The sequence below is a fragment of the Artibeus jamaicensis genome, unplaced genomic scaffold (genome assembly GCF_021234435.1).
Source record: "Artibeus jamaicensis isolate MK-2021 breed Jamaican fruit bat unplaced genomic scaffold, CSHL_Jam_final contig_1157, whole genome shotgun sequence".
Classification (NCBI taxonomy): domain Eukaryota; kingdom Metazoa; phylum Chordata; class Mammalia; order Chiroptera; family Phyllostomidae; genus Artibeus; species Artibeus jamaicensis.
In genome coordinates, this window is record NW_026521226.1 from 1099175 (window position 1) to 1118104 (window position 18930).

At 38.8% G+C, this 18930-nt stretch overlaps 1 pseudogene; it reads left to right on the plus strand.

The window, feature by feature from the left end:
* The first annotated feature begins 5111 nt into the window (after positions 1-5111).
* LOC119038289 (glyceraldehyde-3-phosphate dehydrogenase-like) lies at positions 5112-17288 on the plus strand (annotated as a pseudogene).
* Positions 17289-18930: the final 1642 nt, after the last annotated feature.

The window sequence follows — 18930 nt, forward strand, 5'->3', positions numbered from 1 at the left end:
TATATATTATACACACATATTTGAGCTCTTGAGAGGTATTAAAAATTATGCACACATACTTGAGCTCTCAAGAGGTATTAAAAATTATACACACATATTTGAGCTCTTGAGAGGTGTTAAAACTTTCAAAGTGTATACTGATGCCAAAAGAGATGGAATATGCATTAAAATGAATGCAAAAATAAATTTACTTTAGGTCTAAATATGCTAATGATTACCTTATTTTTATTTTTTCATGAAACTTTGGAATGTTGTTTCTCTCGATTCTAGAAATATACATTTTTTTAAAGCGAAGATCATATTAATGGAAATTATACATGCCATGACATACAAAAAACCTAAAAAATTATTTTAGTAAAAATTACAGCAGAATAATTTCTCCCATCAAATTAATGTCTACACTAACTGTTAAACATGCAAATCTCATGTCCCCATGGCCTTGCCTCTTTCTAATAGTGTTGCACTTGTATTCCTCTAGTTGCTATGTGGTTGTTATTTTAAAGGCACCATCTGACCCTCTATAATCCCCAGATTGCATTTCAGTGTATTTCAGTTGGACAGAAGCAGATAAATATTTTTTTCAATTTTAGAAGCCTCCATCATACCTACAAGTATTTTATTTTTAGTTGATGCTAGTTTGTGCTGCGTGCAAACATTTCCTGAGCAAAGTCACAGAATGTCTGGAAATCAAAGACACCAAGTACTTTGAGAAATTTATTAGAGTCAAAATTTGAAACCAGCGATGCAAATTTTGTTTTGAAGCATTTAGGATATAATGCTTTCATTAATTTAAAAATAGAACCCAGGAGACATGTGAAGTATGAAAAGAATGACATTAGTCACAAGATTAGAGAGACAATCTCACTGTGACTAAAAAGAAAAACAGGTTGGTGCCCTGACTGGGAGGCTCAGGTGGTTACAGCAGTGTTCCAATACACCAAGGTTGTGGGTTCAATCCCCAGTCAGGGCACATACAATAAATAACCAATGAATGCATCAATAAGTGGAATGACAAATCTCTCTCTCTCTCTCTCTCTCTCTCTTCCTCTCTCCTTTCCTCTATCCCCCTCCCTACACCCCTCTTTCCTTCCTCCATCTAAAGTCAATAAATTTAAAAATTGGTCATGATAGGATGACCACAAATTAATCTCTAGTTTGAATTCTCCTAATAATTTTGTAGTTCTTTCTCCTTTCTGGATGGTTTCTGAACTCCTAGAAGAAAACATGTTTTCAAATATGAAATTCTGAAGATAGTATAAACCATATTACTAAAAAGTATCCATATCTCAATGAAATGGTTTACTAAGGAATATAATATGAACCAGTGAAACCAAAAAGCCCTGAAATAATCCTGTATATTGGATGTACCTTAAAAACTGGAGAAACAATGACTTAGTCTCACTTCTAGTCATCTGTGGCATTTTCTCACCTATAATGCCACATTTTTTCTAAAATAACTGATTGTGACTTTCAATGGCAACTTGAGTACCAGCTACAGTATGGTTGGCTATTTTGAACCACTCTTGGTTATTTTTGGTTCGAGTTGTTTTAAAAGTTGTCACATAACCTCCAATGCCTTGCTATGTAAACCGACACTCTGGTTGCTCTCCAGGCTGCATACAATTGCAAGGTGATGATATCTGAGCTCTGATGGAGGAGGAGGAGAAATCCCCTGTGTGAGCTCTGTTGCACAGTAGACATTCTGATGGGAAGATCTGGTTTTAAACAACAGGGCAGAGAAGGGGACACATGAGTTATGACTTTCTTTGTGTTCCTATTGGCCTCATAAATTTATCAAGTTATTTTTGCTAAGTACTTTTGACAAGTACTATACATGTCTTCCTTTTCTCTCCAACCATCTAAGTGGATCGTAATCATAATACTAGATAACTTTTTGTGTGCACTGCACCACATGAAGACATAAGGAACAGATATAGTCCTTGTCATTACAGAGGTTTTTGATGCTTGAGACATTGGCAAATCTTTTGTTATAAAGAATGTAAGGAATAACCAAGTAGAGTTTAGATCATTTAGGTTGTAGTTATCTTTTATATGTTAGAATGTCATCTCTTCCCCTTTTTACAATGTGCAGAAAGGGAACAATAATTGAAATATGCTGTCCAATATGTTAACTGGCATATGCTGTCCAGCAGTATGCCCAGACTTTATTCATTATCAGTGTAGTCTGGCTGCAGGTAGCAGATATTAGCATTCATGACAGACTAACAATTCATCTCAAATGCAAAGGGGAGCACACGTGCACTCCAATCATTGAAAAGGTGAAAAAACTGATGTCATGAGAGAAAGACAAGGTTGTGAAATGATGAACTAATGCACAAGGAAATAGAGCTAATAAGAGAGAGCCTCACATCCATGAAATGGTAGCACAGACAGTTGATGGTCCAAAGAAGAAGCACCCTCCAGAGATGGGAGAAATAGACAGGGGTTCTGGGAGGAGGCGACATTTAAGCTGTTTTTGAAAATTAGAGCGAAGTTAGCTAGGAAAATAGAGCACCGGTGATATTCCAAGTCAAATGTATAAACAAGGGAGGCTAAGATAGAGAACATGATAGGAAATACAGAGATAAGGATTCCTAACTCTGAAATGGCCTACATTAATAATCATAATGTACATTGGTATAGTTCTTCACAGTTTTCTAAGTGCTTGCACATTCTCAGTCAGTTCCAAAAGAGCTTGTCAGGTACACATATTTGATATTTTACAAATATGGAAACTCCACTTAGAAGGAGTAAGTAAATGATTTGCCCCACAGAAAAGAGCTCGACAGGCTGCAGCTTTCTAATACCCAACTCAATGGTTTTTCTACTCCTTTCCAGCTGCCTTCACTTGGAATCAGCTGCCATAATGCAAAGTGCCCTGTATAATATGAGCTCAGAGAGTAGCATACTCTCCCTCCTACCAGAGTCTCTCCCTCCTACCAGAAATAGAATGAGATAGAGGAGCAACACCTGGGATGCTCTTTTAAAAAAAAATGTGATTTCATCACTGATTCTGGAGTGTTCACCTGAGTTCTGGAAAGCATATTAGAATTAAAATTGCAATGGAAGGGACTTAAATTTTACAAATTAATATAGCAAAGTTTTGCCAGTTTGAACCTGATTTTGGAAGCAGCTTAAAGGAAAAATAGTAAGGATTAAATCTTAATTTTTATGTTGCTATTTTACTTGTGTGTAGATTTAATGCTTTCTTTATTAACTGTTATTAACATGTTCAATAATATGCTATGGTATTTTTCTACCAAAATCAAAGATGTGATTATAAACTTAGCACACAAGTAGGAAATATTTATTGTGTTTTTGCCAATTCAGGAACAATTTCTTCTCTTCCTGATGACAGCACCCCAATCATTTTTCTTTACTGCACAGGAGTGTTTTTGGAGCCACCAGTAAAGATGTTCCACCCTCCACAGGCCATCTAAGCTAACATGACCAGATGTTGTTCTCTGGAGTTTAAATCTTTTTTTTAATATATTTTATTTATCATGCTATTACAGTTGTCCCATTTTCCCCCCTTCATTCCCTTCCACCCTGTACACCCTTTCCTACCCACATTTCCCCTCTTTAGTTCATGTACATGTGTCATAAGTTCTTTAGCTTCTACATTTCCCCTACTATTCTTACCCTCTCCCTATTTTCTACCTGCCATCAATGCTACTTATTCTCTATACCTTTTCCCCCCTCTCTCCCCCTCCCACTCCCCTGTTGCTAATCCTCCATGTCATCTCTGTTTCTGTGGTTCTGTTCCTGTTCTAGTTGTTTGCTTAGTTTGTTTTTGTTTTTATTTTTATTTTATGTGTGGTTGTTAATAATTGTGTTTGCTGTCATTTTACTGTATTTTTTTATCTTCTTTTTCTTAGATAAGTCCCTTTAACATTTCATATAGTAAGGGCTTGGTGATGATGAGCTCCTTTAAGTTGACCTTACCTGAGAAACACTTTATCTGCCCTTCCATTCTAAGTGAAAGCTTTGCTGGATAGAGCAATCCTGGATGTAGGTCCTTGCCTTTCATGACTTAGAATACTTCTTTCCAGCCCCTTCTTGCCTGCAAGGTCTCTTTTGAGAAATCCGCTGACAGTCTCATGGGCACTCCTTTGTAGGTAACTCTCTCCTTTTTTCTTGCCGCTTCTAGGATTCTCTGCTTCATTTTAATCTTGGCTAATGTAATTATGATGTGTCTTGGTATGTTCCTCCTTGGGTCCACCTTCTTTGGGACTCTGAGCTTCCTGAACTTCCTGGAAGTCTATTTTCTTTGTCAGATTGGGGAAGTTTTCCTTTATTATTTGTTCAAATAGGTTTTCCACTTGTTGCTCTTTCTCTTCCCCTTCTGGTACCCTTATAATTCAAATGTTGGAATGTTTAAAGATGTCCTGGAAGTTCCTAAGCCTCTCTTCATTTTTTGAATTTTTGTTTCTTTATTCTTTTCTGATTGGATGTTTCTTTCTTCCTGCTGGTCCACTCCATTGATTTGGGTCCCAGTTTTCTTCCCATCACTATTGGTTCCCTGTACATTTCCCTTCATTTCACTTAGTGTAGCCTTCATTTTTTCATCTAATTTGCAACCAAATTCAACCAGTTCTGTGAGCACCCTGATTACCATTGCTGTGAACTGTGCATCTGATAGGTTGGCTATCTCTTCGTAGCTTAGTTGTATTTGCTCTGGAGCTTTGATCTGTTCTTTTGTTTGAGCCACTTTTTTTTTGTCTTGTGCCTATTATGTATGAAGGGTGGAGCCTTAGGTGTTCACCAGGGTGGGGCAACCCAATGTGCTGGGTTGTGACACTGTTTGTGGGGGCAGGGTCTGAGAGGGAACAGTGGCACTTGCTCCACTCTCTGCTGGATTTCAGTCCCTTCTGCTCTTTCCCCAAACACACTGGGCCCTTCTGGGCTGATTTCTGTGTAGGTGGTCTTGTGTACATTCTAGGACCCTGTGGGTGTTTCCAACAAATTCTCTTGTGAGGTTGGGAGTCTCTCCTGGTGCCTCAACCCCCACAGGTGTTTTCAATCAGTGTTTTGAGGCTTTATTTTTCCACTCTGGGCCCCTGGGTTGGGTGGTCTGTCTTGCTCCTCAGTTTTGCCTGGTTTATCCGCACATGAATGCAGGACTGAGCGCCCAGTCAGCCAGCCACCTTGCACGTTGTGCCCAGCTTCACAAAATTGCTGCCTTGCTGGGTCTGCCCATTGCCACCCTGCACCTGGGGTCCACGAGCCAATACTTGCATGCTCAGGATCCGCTGACTGCCAACTTTTGTACTTGGTGACACTGCTTTTTTTTTTTTTTTTTTTTTGCCACAATCCCTCTCTGCTTGGCTGCCTGACTCTGCCCCTCCTATCAGTCTAGATCAATGTGTCTATTTTAACTCCTTGTCTGTCTGACTCCCATATAGTTCCATTTTCTGTCAATTCTAGTTATTATTTTGTTTTTAAATTGTTGTTGTCCTTATTTTGGTTGTGCGAGGAGGCACAGTGTGTCTATCTACACCTCCATCTTGGCCAGAAGTCCTGGATTTTGAATCTTAAACTGAGAAATGTGAAGAATGAAATGGTAGGAGTTTATTTGTCTCTGTCAAGCATGTGGAAAACACCTCCCTTAGCTGGAGCCCTACTGTTCTGCTACCACAATTCATTCAGAAACAGTCTATTTTTACTATAATAAAAAAATAAAAATAAAGAGAAAAGAAAAAAGCCAACAATTCATGCCCTGGCCAAGTGCCTCAGTTGGTTAGAGTGTCATCCTGATATGTATACCAAGGTTGCAAGTTCAACCCCCACTTAGGGCACAAATAGGAATCAACCAAGAAATGCATTAATTAGTGGAAAAAGAAATTGATGTTTCTCTCTCTCTCTTTTTCCTATTTTAAAATTAATAATTAAAAAAAAGAAACAATCCACTTTTCACCATTGCTCTTATGACCTTTCTAACTCACACTGTCATCTTTTCTTTCCGGTTTCCACAGTAGCTTCCTAAATGTCTCCCTGTTTCTACTTCTGCCTCCATGAAATCTATTCCCTTCATGCAGTCAGAGGGACTTTTTAAGACACAAATCATTTTATTTCCTTTTAATTATTTTGCAATGGCTTCCAATTGCATTTAAATTTAGCATAAAGGATGAACCCCTTACATTATCCAACCCCTGCCTGTCTCCCCTGATCCGCTTCCTGTCCTCTCACCCTCAGTCATTAACCTCCAACCACACTAAAATGGGAGAGGGGAGGTGGGAAGCAGGATGGGGAACAGTCATCTGGGAAACTATAAATTATTTCAGTAATCAATTGATCCTTGATACATCAAAATGTATTACCATTCGTTCAATACATTAGTTTCAAACCCCTATTTACCTCTTCTAGGCACTGGGATAACAAAATAAATGAGACAGATACAGTCTCTGATCTTACTTTGCTTGTATGCTAATGGAGAATAATCAAATTGAAAGTATTGAACAGAATCCATCATAGGGGATTCAGGAAGATGGAGACAATGTAGGTGGGAGCTGAGTCCACTAACTTGAGCACCCAACTGGGACACCTAGCCAATTTTGAAAAGAACAGAGTGAATAGCCAACAAAATTCCAGCTGATAGGAAGTGTGGAAGACAAGTTGTGCAGAGGATACTTCAAAACAGGCAGTAAGGAGGTTTTGTAGGCCAACAGGAAGGTCTTTAGGCCTTGCACCAGAGACCATGGCTGCTGCAGGAACATTGGAGGATAGCCAGGTCAGTAATAGTAGCCTAGTGGTTCCATCCCTTCCCAGAGCCAGAAGTCCCAGACCCAGCCAGGAGAGACCCAGACACGTAAAGTCAGTTGGGGGGGGGGGTAAAAAGGCAGCAAGTGACACACACCCAGCAACATACCCAGGCTGGGATAGCAGTTGCCAGCTGGGACAGTACCAGAGAATTTGGAGAACCAGGTGACACCTGAGGCTCGAAAAAGAGTTGGGCCATGAGTGACCATGACACAGATAGACTCTGGACTGGTCAGAGTTAGACTATGTGCAAAGCTGGGTGGCAGTTAGGAGGGGCAGCAGCACCCAAGGGGACTTTTTTCAAAAGGGGAACTGAGATGCCATTAAGGGACATCACGTGTGCAGCACCTAGGCCAACGAAGATGGAGGACTGTGGACTCAGTTTGCTCCCACTCCGTGCACCTCACTGAATGATCAAAGGGGTGCAACATGAAGTGGATTATCAGTGTCAGCCTGGTGCAAATGTGCAGAGTGGACAGTGTGGGATGCACAGTGTTCTGAGGATATAGGCTGGAAACTGGGCACCTGTGATTACTGTAGCCCAGACTGAGCCCCTAATCTTTCAGAAGCACAGGAAAGAAAAAACATGGATCCCAGCCCCTCTGCCTGCAGGATGGGGGGTGGGGCTGGGGCAGGAAATCTGCAAAACAGGCTGGATAGGTTTAAAATCAGCAGGAGGCTTTTATTTTTTTTTCAGGAGTAACACAATAAGACTTGAATCTGTGAGACAGATCCAGAAGACAAACACCAACAGCTAAGACAAATTTCACTTTGCTCTCTTTCAGAATTTGCATGTTTTTTTAATTCTCTTCTTTCTGTTTATTTAGGGGTTTTTTGTTTTCTATTCTTCCTTTCATATTGCATTTTAATTTTTAAAAAATTTTTCCATTTATTTTTATAGAGAGAAAGTGAGAGACAGAAACATGATGTTCAAAAGAAACACCAATCTGTTGCCTGTCTCATGCCTTCAACTGAGGACCTAGACTGCAACCCAGGCATGTATCCTGACTGGGAATCAAACTGGTGATCCTTTGGTCCTCAGGCTGGCACTCATTTCACTGATCTGCACCAGCAGGGGCTGCATTTTAATTTTTCTTCTTTCTCTTTGTTCATATTACAAATAACACACTATTCTTGGTCTTTCACTTTTTATTCTGAATATATATTTCTTATACTGTTGTTACTCCACATCCCAAACAGCACCATTCCCTGGTCTTAATCCATTTTTCCATCTTTCTGAACTTCATTACTGTTGTGGCTAACTTTATTTTCTCTCACACTACACCAAGTTTTTATTCCTCACTCTCATGGTTTATCCTCCATGTAACCTTGCATAAGCACTCTTCTTTCTTAAGTCAGCTCACATTCTTTTTCCCTTCTATTAAGAGTCTTGTTTCTTTTCCACATTTTATGTAGCTAGTTAGGGGAAATAGCACTATAATTGCAGTACTTCTCCAAAGGAACTCCTATTTGCTCACTACTTGTTTGTACCTTAAATCCCATAGAATACTCTCCTGTTGTCTTACTCCATTTTGCCTTCCCCTTGACCCCGATCAGTTGATTGAGGAATTTTATTTCATTGTTTTATCTCTCCCTTTTTTTTCTTTCTTCCCCTTCTCTGAACATGGGCTTTACTCCATACTCTTATTAGATTGCTTCCCCCTCCTCTCAAAATCATTTTTCTTTACCAGAGACATCTCATATTCATTTTTCATTTTTCTATAATATTGTTATTTCCTTTCCACCTTTATTAAACTCCATTCAGCTGTTGTTGCTATAGACTTTGCAGTGGTTTTTCTGGAATTTTGCTCCCATTGGTCCAGCATCTTTTGATTTTTACTTCAAACCTCATAGTATACTCTTTCCTCTTCTTGCCCCATTGTTCCCATTGCCCTTTCCTTTTCTGGTTTACAGATGTTGTAAAATTTCTCTCTCCCCTTCTTCACCTCAGTTCTCTCCAAACTCTTATCAATTTTCTTCCCTCTTATACTCAAGAATATTTTACCCTCTGTTAGCCATCTCATATTCCCTTTGTCATGTCTTATAATATCCTCAATCTCTTTTCACCTTTATTAATCTTAGTTCAATTGCAGTTGAGATTGCTAATGGGGTACAGAGTTTCTTTTTGCTGGCATAGATCTGGTTGTCTAGTAATACAGTTTGTTAATCAACACCTGTACAACAGCATACAAAACAAGGTGGGAGTTGTGACTACCAGTAAATCTGCAGAAGAAAAGAGCCCACCAACAGAGGAGCCACCAACAGGTAGAGCCCAAGTACAACCAGAGAGCCCACACAAACAGAAGAAAGTGCAGTCCTAGAGCATCCAGACAAGGACATCAAAGAGACTGCACAACTAGTTTCACAGAACTCCTACCACAGTAATTCACACTACAAAAATAGCTGGTAAAGCAGAGCATCTGGAATTTCATAATAAATAAAAAGGTCACCTAAAGTGAAGAGACAAAGAAAGAACCAGCAATTGAAAAGAATGGAAGATTCCCCTGTAAAAGAGAAAAATGAAATGGAGGCAAACAAACTCTCAAATATAAAATTTAAAAGAATGGTTATTAGGATGCTCAAGGAAGTCAGTGATAATGACAAGGAACTGAGAGGGAACTACAACAGCATGAAGAAGGGAATAGAAACTATAAACAAAAACCAGGAGGAAATAATGAATATAATATCTGGAATAAAAAAAACACTAGAAGAAATTACAAGCAGGCTTCATCCAGCCGATGAAGCAGAGGACCCAATTAGTGAGCTGGAAGACCAGGTAGAAAGAAATACCCAGGTAGAGCAGCTATGTGAAAAATCACTCAAAAAATTATGAAGATAGCTTAAGGGAACTGCAGGACAACCTGAAGTGCAACAATATTCCAATCATAGGAATACCAGTAGGAGAAGAAAAAAAGCAAGGCTAGAAAACCTGTTTGAAAAAATAATGACAGAAAATTTATCTAATCCGGAAAGGGGAAAAGCTATGCAAGTTCAGAAAGCACAGAGGGTCTCAGTCAAGATGAACTCAAAGAGGCCTACTCCAAGACACATCATATTTAAAATGCCAAATTTTAAGGACAAAGAGAGAATCTTAAAGGCAGAAAGGCAGAAACAGGAAGTAACATACAAGGGAGCTCTGATAAGACTAGCAGCTGATTTCTCAATGCAAACACTACAAGCCAGAGGGAATAGCAAGAAATATTCCAAGTAATGAACAGCTAAGGCCTGCAACCAAGACTAGTATATCCAGAAAGGCTCTCAATTAAAATAGAAGGTGAGATGAGGAGTTTCCCAGACAAGAGAAGGCTGAAAGAATATACTTCCACCAAACCAGCAATGCAAGATAGGCTAAAAAGACTGCTTTAAAAAGAGAAAGACTGAGAGAGAGACTAACACAAGTACACAGGGGAAAATTAATAACTACCTATAAAAATAACCTTAAATGCAAATGGATTAAATGCTCTAATCAAAAGACATAGAGTAACTGAATGCATAAGAAAACATGACCCGCACATATGCTGCCTACAAGAGACCCACCTTAGAACAAAAGACCTACACAGACTGAAAGTGAAGGGTTTGAAAAGAATATTCCAAGCAAATGGACAGGGAAAAAAGCCAGGGTAGCAGTACTTATATCAGACAAAAATAGAATTCAAAACAAAGCCATAAAAAGAGACACAGAAGAACAATTCAAATACTCAAGGGAAGAATTCATTAAGAAGACATAAATATTATAAACATATATGTACCCAACATAGGAGCACCCCAATACATAAGGAAAATCTTAGAGGATTTCAAGAGTTTGACAGCAATGTACTTATACTAGGCAATTTTAACATTCCAGTATCAAAAATGGGTAGATCTTCCAAACAAACTATCAACAAGGATATTGTGCAATTGAACAATGCCCTAGATTATATGGAATTAACTGTTATATATAGAACCTTTCATCCCAAAGAAACAAAATACACATTCTTTTTTTTTTTTTGCAATTTCATCAAATTTATTATTTTTTTTAAATTTATTTTTTTAATTGATTATGCTGTTACAGTTGTTCTATTCCCCCCTTCACTCCCCTCCACCCTGTCCCCCCATCCCCACCATTACCCCCCTTTAGTTTATGTCCATGTGTCTCAAGTCCTTTAGGTTCTATATTTCCCATGCTATTCTTACCCTCCCCCATCTATTTTCTATCTACTGTCTATGCTAGTTATTTTCTGTACCTTCTCCCCCCATCTCCTCCTCCCACTCCCCTGTTGCTAACCCTCCTTGAGATCTTCATTTCTATGTTTCCACTCCTGATCTAGCTGTCCTTTTAGTTTGCTTTCGTTTTAGGTGTGGTTGTTAATAACTGTGAGCTTGTTGTTCTTTCACTGTTCATGTTTCTTTAACTTCTTTTTCTTAGATAAGTCCCTTTAACATTTCATATAATAAGGGCTTGGTGATGATGAACTCCTTGAATTTGATCTTATCTGAGAAGCACCTTATCTGTCCTTCCATTCTAAATGAAAGTTTTGCTGGATAGAGCAATCTTGGTTGTAGGTCTTTAGATTTCATGACTTGGAATATTTCTTTCCAGCCCCTTCTTGCCTGTAAGGTCTCTTTTGAGAAATCTGCTGACAGTCTGATGGGGACTCCTTTGTAGGTGATTGTCCCCTTAGCTCTTGCTGCTTCTAGCATTCTCTCCTTCATTTTAATTTTGGCTAATGTAATTATGATATGCCTTGGTGTGTTTCTTCTTGAGTCCAACTTTTTTGGTACTCTCTGAGCTTCTTGGATTTCTTGGAAGTCTATTTCCTTTGCCAGATTGGGGAAATTTTCTTTTATTATTTGTTCAAATAATTTTTCCACTGGTGGCTGTGACTTTCCCCCTTCTGGTACCCCTATAATTCGGATATTGGAGCGTTTAAAGATGTCCTGGAGGTTCCTAAGACTCTCCTCATTTCTTTGAATTCTTGCTCCTTGACTCTTTTCTGTTTGGCCATTATTTGCTTTCTTCTGGGCCACTCCATTGATTTGAGTCCCAGTTTCCTTTTCATCGCTATGGGTTTCCTGTGCAATTCCATTCATTTCAATTAGTTTCGCCTTCATATATTTGTCTAATTTGTCGGTATAATCAACCAGATCTGTGAGGATCCTGATGACCAGTGTTTTAAACTGTGCGTCTGAGAGTTTTGCTATTTCTTCGTCGCTTAGATTTATCTCTGGGGCTTTGAGGTCTTCCTGCGACATTTTTGGTCTGTTCTGGCCCTTTAAATGTGAGAAGCGGCGCCTTGGACTCCCAGGTCGCTGGGTTGTGACGCTGTATGTGGGGGCGTGGTCAGAGCGGGGAAATGGCGGCGCCCTCTACTGCCGCTTGCCACGGGGACACCGGCCGGTCCAACCACCCACTCCCTCGCCTGTCTGCTCGCCCGCAGATAGGCGACCGCAGTCAACACGCAGCACCGCCTCCCCACTGTCTCCTCTGCAGTCGCTCACCCGGTGGGTTGTTCGGTCACTCACTAGGTCCAATCCTGCATTTGGAACCCGTGCGTCTGGTTTCGCGCGTCTGGATTCCGCTCCCGGGTCTGACCCAGTCCTTCTGTGCAACCCCTCACGAGAGGCCGGTTTCGCCCCTTACCGGTCGGGTTGAAGAATTTGTTGTTAACGGACTTCCGAAAAGTTCAATTTTCCGTGTTCTGGTTATGTTTTCTGATGCTAATATTTAGTTGTCCCTAAACTTGGTTGTGTGAGAAGGCACAGCACATCCACCTATACCTCCATCTTGGCGGAAGTCTACACATTCTTTTCAAATGCACATGGAACATTTTCAAAGACCACAAGATAGGACACAAAACAAGTATCAACAAATTAGAGAAAAATGAAGCATATCAAGTATTTTCTCAGACTACAAAAGCCTGAACTGGAAATCAACCACAAAAAAAAAACTCAAAACATTCAAATTCATGGAGAATGAATAGCATACTATTAAACAATGAATGGGTTAAAAATGAGATTAAGGAGAAATCAAAAATTTTTCTGGAAACAAATGAAAATGAACACATAACAGTCCAAAACCTATGAGACACAGCAAAGTCAGTCCTGAGAGGGAAGTTTAGAGAGCTACAGGCCTAACTAAAAAAAAGAGAAACATTTTAAATCAATAGCCTAACCATATATCTACAAGAACTGGAGTAACAACAACAGATGAAGCCCAGAGTAAATAGAAGGAAGAAACTAACCAAAAGCAGAGCAGAATTAAATGATTAAAAAAAACCCAAAAGAACAATTCTAAAGATTAATAAATCCAGAAGCTGGTTCTTTGAAATGATAAACAAAATAAACAAACCTTTAACCAAAATCATCAAGAAAAAAAGAAAGAAGACCCAAATAATCAAAATGAGAACTGAAACAAGAGAGATTACAAGTGATACCACAGAACTGCAAATGATTATAAAACATGACTACAAAGAACTATATGCCAAGAAATGTGAAAACCTGGGTGAAATGGACAAATTTCTAGAAAAATATAATTTTTCAAAACTGAATGAAGAAGAAGCAGAAAGCCTGAACAGACCAATAACAGCTGATAAAATTGAAGGAGAAATGAAAAAACTTCTGGTACACAAAAGCCCTGGACTGAATAGTTTCACAGGAGAACTTTACAAAACATTTAAGGAAGAGCTAACTCCTACTGTTCTCAGACTATTCCAAAAATTGGAAAAGAAGGAAGACTCCCAAACTCTCTTTATGAGGCCAGCATTATCCTAATCCCCTAAACAGACAAAGACATAACAATGGAAGAAAACTACAGGCTGATATCACTGATGAACATAGACACAAAAATCTCAAACAAAATATTGACAAACTGCATCCAACAATACATGAAAAATATCATATACCATGATCAAATGGGATTCATCCCAGGGATGCAAGGGTGGTACAATATTTGCAAATCAATACATAATATATCACATAAACAAAAGGAAAGGCAAAAATCACATGATCATATCAAGAGATATGGAAAAAAGCACTTGATAAGGTACAGCACACATTTATGATAAAAACACTCAGCAAAGTGGAGTAGAGGGAGCATAGCTCAACATAATAAAAGCCATATACAAGAGACTTACAGCCAACATCATACTCAATGGGCAAAAACTAAAAGTTTTTCCACTAAGATCAGGAACAAGACAAGGATGTCCTTTTTCAACACTTCTATTCAATCTCTTATTGGAAGTCCTAGCCACAGTGATCATGCAAGAAAAAGAAATAAAAGGCATCCGAGTTGGAAAGGAGGAAGCAAAACTGCCACTTTTTGCAAATGACATGATAGTGTACATAGAAAATCTTATAGACTCTACCAAAAAACTACTTCACCTAATAAGTGCATTTGGCAAAGCAGCAGGATACAAAGTCAATATTCAGAAATTGAAAGTGTTTTTGTACACCAACAATGAAATATCAGAAACAGAAATCAGGAAAAAAATCCCATTTGCTATAGGAACAAAAAAAATAAAGTACTTAGGAATAAACCTAACCAAGGAAATAAAAGACCTATAGTCAGAAAACTACACAACACTGAAGAAAGAAATTAAGGAAGACACAAATAAATAGAAGCATGTTTCACGTTCCTGGATTGGAAGAATGAACATCATCAACATGACAATACTACCCAAAGCAATGTATAGATTTAATACAATTCTTATTGAAGTACCAATGACATATTTCACAGATATAGAACAAGTATTTCAAAACTTTATATGGAACCATAAACAACCCCAAATATATCCAGCAATTTTGAGAAGGAAGAACAAAGTAGGAGGGATCACAATTCCTGATTTCAAATTATATTACAGGGCAACAGTAATCAAAACACTCTGGTACTGGTATAAGAACAGACACATAGATCAATGGAACAGAATGGAAAGCCCAGAAATAAACCCAAGTCTCTATGGTCAATTAATATTTGACAAAATGGGCAGAAGCATAAAATGGAGTAAAAATAGCCTCTTCAACAAATGGTGTTGGGACATCTGGACAGCTACATACAAAAAATGGAACTTGATCACCAACTTACACCATATTCAAAAATATACTCAAGATGGATAAAAGCCTTAAATATAAGTCATGACACTGTAAAAGTCCTAGAGTATAAAATAGAGAGGAAAATCTCAGATATTCCATGCAGTAATATTTTCACTGGTATGTTCCCTAAAGCAAGGGACACACAAAGGAAAGAAAAAAGAAATAGGACTTTATAAAATTAAAAAGCTTGTGCATGGCTAAAGAAAATATCAGCAACATGAAATGTGGGAAAATATATTTGCAAATGATACCTCAGACAAGTGTTTGATTTCTAAAATACATAAGGAACTCACATGACTCAACTTTAGGAAGACAAACAATGCAATTAAAAAATGGGCAAAGGACCTGAAGAGACACTTCTCCAAGGACAACATACAGAGTGCCCAGAGACATTTGAAAAGATGCTCAACATCACTATCCATCAGAGAGATGCAAATTAAAATCACACTGAGATACCACTTCACACTGGTCAGAATAGCCATGACAACCACATCAACAAACAACAAGTGCTGGTGAGGCTGTTGACAAAAGGGAACCCTAGTGCACTGTTGGTGGAAATGCAGACTGGTGCAGCTACTGTGGAAAACAGCACGAAATTTCCCGAAAAACTAACAATGAAACTGCCTTTTGACTGGCAAATTTCATTGCTGGGACAGTACCCTAAGAATCCTGAAACACCAATTCAAAAGAACCTATGCATACCAATGTTCATAGCATCACAATTTATAATAGTCAAATGCTAGAAGCAACCTAAGTGCCCATCAGTAAATGAGTGGATCTAAAATCTGTGGCACATTTACACAATGAAATACTGCACAGTGGAAAGGAAGAAGGAGCTCATACCCTTTGCAACAGCATGGGTGGAACTGGAGCACATTATGCTAAGTGAAATAAGCCAGGCAGTGAAAGACAAATACCATATGATCTCACCTATAAGTGAAACCTAATCAACAAAACAAACAAGCAAGTACAGTATAACCAGAGACATTGGAATAAATAACAAACTGACAACAACCAGATGGGAAGGGGAAGGGTGATAATGAGGGAAAGAAGGGAAAGGGTCCATCAAGGAACCTGTATAAAGGATCTATGGACAAAGCCAACAGTGGGGTTAGGATTGAGTGTTGAGGTGAAAGTGGGTGTCGTGGGGAAGAGTGGAGGGGGGGGGGAATAGGGACAATTGTAGGTGAACAACAATAAAAATAATAATAATAAACAAAAAAAATCATCATGGGCTAACACAACTTTCAGATATTGCTTAGAGATATTGCTAAGATGCTTTGGTGAGTTGCAGAACCATTTGGATAAGTACACATCCTACCAAAATCACTACAGATGAGAACAAACTCATTGAATTTATAAACTCTAGTGTATTCACTTTTAAAAACCATGTTTCAGGCTCTCTGCTTTTCATGTTCAACAGACAGCCACATTTTTCTGTGCAGTGCCAGCTGCAACCCTGAGACACAATGGTGAAGGTCAAAGTGAATGGATTTGGCCTATTGAGTACCTGGTTACCATGGCTGCTTTTAACTATGGCAAAGTTGGTATTGTTGCCATCAATGACCCCTTCAGTAATTTCAACTACATGGTCTACATGTTCTAGTATGACTCTACTCATAGCAAGTTCAAAGGCACAGTCAAGGCTGAGAATAGGAAGCTTGTCATCAATGGAAAATCCATATCCATCTTCCAAGAGCAAGATCCTACAAACACCAAATGGGGGTAATGCTGGTGCTGAATATGTGTGGAGTCCACTGGTGTCTTCACTAGGTTGGAGAAGCCTGGGCTCACATGAAGTGTGGAGCCAAGAGAGTTATCATCTCTGCCCCTTCTGTGGATGCCCCCTTGTTTGTGATGGGTGTGAACCATGACAAGTATGACAACTCCCTCAAGATTGTAAGCAATGCCTCTTGCACCACCAACTGCTTGGCCCCCCTGGCCAAGGTCATCCATGACAACTCTGGCATTGTGGAGGGAACTCATGACTACGGTCCTTCCCATCACTGTTACCTGGAAGACTTTGGATGGCCCCTCTGGGAAGCTGTGGTGAGATAGTTGAAATGCTTCTCAGGACATCATCCCTGCTTCTACTGGCACTGTCAATGATGTGAGCAAGTTCATCCCTGAGCTGAATGGGAAACTCACTGGCATGGCCTCCTGTGTCCCAGCTCCCAATGTGTCAGTTGTGAATCTCACCTGTTGCCTAGAGAAAGGTGCCAAATACATTAGTATCAGGAAGGTAGTGAAGCAGGAATCAGAGCCACCTCCAGGGCATCCTTGGCTATACTGAAAACCAGGTTGTCTCCTGTGACTTTCACAGTGACACCCAGTTCTTCAATGCTGGGGCAGACAATGCCTTCAATGACCACTTTGTCAAGTTCATTGTCTGGTATTACAGTGAATTTGGCTACAGCAACAGGGTAGTGGATCTCACGGTCCACTTGCCCTCCAGAGGGTAAGAGGCCCCAGCAAGAGGAAGAGAGGCCCTCAGCTGCTGGGAAAGTCCTTGCCACAAATCAATCCCTAGCACTGGGCATCTTCTGATCTCCACTGTTTCCATCCCAGACCCCCTGAAGAGGGGCTTAGGGAGCCCTACCTTGTCATGTACCATCAATAAAGTTCACTGTACCTAAATAAATAAATAAATAAATAAATAAATAAATAAATAAATAAATAAATAAATAAAATACATAGTTCCCATGTTTTTCAGCCATTTGTAGTCATGTTTCCTACACAAGTATAGGTGATGGCCTTGTATTAGTAGGAAGAAATCATTCCTGGAGAAATAATTCTATCTTGAAATTTCAGAACATATTCCAAGTCATAAATGCTAACATTTGAAAGACAAAATTAATTGCTCTCATCTTTAGAAAAAGAGAAACTGAGGAAAGAATTTTAAGATCATACTATGAGTCTAGAGTCAAATATAATTAATTACATAATAAAACTGTTGGATCCTCCCCAGGAAAAGCAGCCACAGGTTTCTGCAAAGTGAGAATCTCACTGATGTAATAGAAAAGATAGGAATAATCTTAAAAGAAAAAGTTTGTGTAACTTTTTCATTAAACAAACACATGTTAAGAGTGGGTTATGTGATGATTTCAATTTTTTATTTCTGTTTATCTATAGTTTCTATTTTCTATAATAAACATGTATAGTTTACATAATTAAAATGAAATTATTTTTAAAAAGAGAAAAGAACTAACTTATTTTTAATGCCCATATTTTTCAGCCTTTTCTTTGGAAAGGCACCAGAGAGGAGGCTTGCTTGTACCTTAGTAAGATTTGATAAAATTCTTGAGACACTGAACACGGTTTCAGGTTATGCTTCTAAAGTTTCTTGAAGCTCTGGCCTTTTCTCCAGTGTCCTAGTGCTTCTTGAGTAACAGAACTGTGATATCTAAATTTCTCCTTGCATTTCAATTAACTGAAGTGCCCTTTGCCTGTATTGTTAGGTGTGGTTGCCTCCAACATTCAGGGGGGGTTTTTTTTTGCACTCGGAGCAGCTCTATATTCTTTTCTAGCTACACATTTTGCTTAAAACTTTACTTACATATTGAGGTGAAATGTGCATTGTGGGAATTGCCTACATCTTTGGTGTAGAAATACATGACTTGTAACCAATGTATTCACCTATGTAATCAATACTCCAATCAAGATACAGAGGTCACCCCAGAAAGTTTCCCAGTTCCAACTTTCCAGTCAATCCCCACCCTCTAGAAGCAAGTGCTCTTTTGATCTCTATCACCATGGTTTTTCTTTGCTTGTTCTTCATCTTCATTTAAATAGAACCTTACTGCACTATCCTTTTGTGTCTGGCTTCTTTCAATGAACCTAATGTTCTTGAAATGCAGTCATTTTGCTGTGTCTACCAGTAGTTCATTTTTATTGTCGAGTAGCCTCCCTTGATTGGCTAAGCCACAATTCTGTTACCCATTCTTCTGTGGAGGGACTTAATCATCAACTTTTTAAAAAGTAGCTTTTTATTTTGTGAGATAATTCAGAAATAATAGACTCTCATATAACAAATAGTAGTGGGAACATCTTTATCCTCTAATTGTTTGCTTCTAATATTTTCTGTTCAACATTTTTCAAGTATTT